Raw genomic sequence first — 2,110 nt, forward strand, 5'->3', positions numbered from 1 at the left:
GGGCGCAGAGGTTCATGCCTATAATCTCAGCACTTTGAGAGGCCAAGGCAGGAGGATCGCTTGAGCCCAGGAGTTTGAGACCAGCTGGGCAACATAGTGAGACCCTGTCTCTACAAAAATATTTAAAAATTAGCTGGGCGTGGTAGCACATGCTTGTAGTTCCAGCTACTTAGGAGACTGAGGTAGGAGAATTGCTTGAGCCTGGGAGCTGTGATTGCGCCACTGCACTCCAGCTTGGGCAACAGAGTGAGAACGTGCCTCAAAGAAAAAACAAAGGCCAAGTGCGGTGGCTCACTCCTGTCATACCAGCACTTTGGGAGACCAAGGTGGGCAGATCATTTGAGGTCAGGAGTTTGAGAGCAGCCCAGCCAACATGGCAAAACATTGTCTCTACAAAAAATACAAAAGTTAGCCAGGCCTGGTGGTGGGCACCTGTAATCCCAGTTACTTCGGAGGCTGAGTCAGGTTAATTGCTCGAATCAGGGAGATGGAGGTGGCAGCAAGCTGAGATCACACCACTGCACTCCAGTCTGGATGACAGAGCAAGACTCCATCTCAAGAAAAAAAAAAAAAATACAGAAAGGAATTGAGACCGTCAATAAGGGTGAGGTTTCAAGGAAGTACTATATATATGGGCAACTGGAGCTTAATTCTCCTGGAGAACTCTGGGAAAAGTGTCCAACATGTGTCTCAAAGTTTTCTCACCTGAGAGGCAAGGGCATTAGGGTATTTATCCACCAAACTCATCAGTCACTGGTTGGGCGCTGATGTGGTGCAGGGGAGGAAGGGTAATGGCAGTGGTAGCTCCTGGGGGACTTCCAGGCTACTGTGTAGGAGGGAAGAGTGGGCTCCAGAGGTCAGAGGAAGCTGGCACTGACAGGATCCGCTACAATACAGAAGATCTAGCAAAACTGGTCTTCAGTTCCCACGTGGCAATAATCAGTGGGAGCTGAGCAGCAGTTGCTCCTTTAGGAAAGGCAAGAACTGCACTCAGCCTGTTTTCCTCTTTATGTTACCTATATAGCTTCGTGGGTGCTCATGTTCACCACGCCTGGTTTATGTCTGTGTGTAGTCTACTCCATTACAGCTCTGAATCCCACTGTCTCTATTTCCAATAGGTTTGTTTCCTATTCTTCTATGCATTACATGATATAGCTAGCCCAGTGATTCCAAAAGATGTTGACTTGCTGGGCACGGTGGCTCATGCCTGTAATCCCAGTACTTTGGGAGGCTAATTCGGAGGATTGCTTGAGTCCAGGAGTTCAAGACCAGCCTGGGCAATGTGGTGAAACCATCTCTACAAAAAGAAGAAGAAGAAAAAAAATACAAAACTAGCCAGACATAGTGGTGCGTTCCTGTAGTCCCAGCTACACGGGAAGCTGAGGTGGGAGGATCACCTGCCTGGGAGGTCAAGGCTGCAGTACGTGTGTTCCTTTGCTGGGTGGTTACTATGAGAAAGACAGATGAAATCTTAGTTTATGTCAGAATCCCAAACTGATGGTCTGTTGGTCAACAGGCTAGATTGCACTCTAGCCTGGATGACACAGTGAGACCCTGTCTCCAAAAAAAAAAGAAAAAATATTGACTGATTATTTCTGTTTCTCTAGCCCTGCAACTGAATTATTTAACTCCCTGAATATCAGACTGCCTTCCCTCTATGCAGTTAAGTGCACTGTGTCAGAGCATGTGAAATAGATCCTCACTTTGAGGACTGATGAGGGGAGACCCTTCATTATCTCTTTGATGTCTTGTACCTGACTGGCTTTCAGTTCCTACGATGCTCTATGTTCCTTTCTGCCTCATGTCAACTCCTTTGCCTGGGAAGTTCTTTTTATTTTTTTTTTTGAGACGGAGTCTCGCTCTGTCGCCCAGGCTGGGGTGCAGTGGCCGGATCTCAGCTCACTGCAAGCTCTGCCTCCCGGGTTTACACCATTCTCCTGCCTCAGCCTCCCGAGTAGCTGGGACTACAGGCGCCCGCCACCTCGCCCGGCTAGTTTTTTGTATTTTTTAGTAGAGACGGGGTTTCACTGTGTTAGCCAGGATGGTCTCGATCTCCTGACCTCGTGATCCGCCCGTCTTGGCCTCCCAGCACTTTGGGAGGCCAAGACGG

The sequence above is a fragment of the Papio anubis genome, chromosome 11 (assembly GCF_008728515.1).
Source record: "Papio anubis isolate 15944 chromosome 11, Panubis1.0, whole genome shotgun sequence".
Classification (NCBI taxonomy): Eukaryota; Metazoa; Chordata; class Mammalia; order Primates; family Cercopithecidae; genus Papio; species Papio anubis.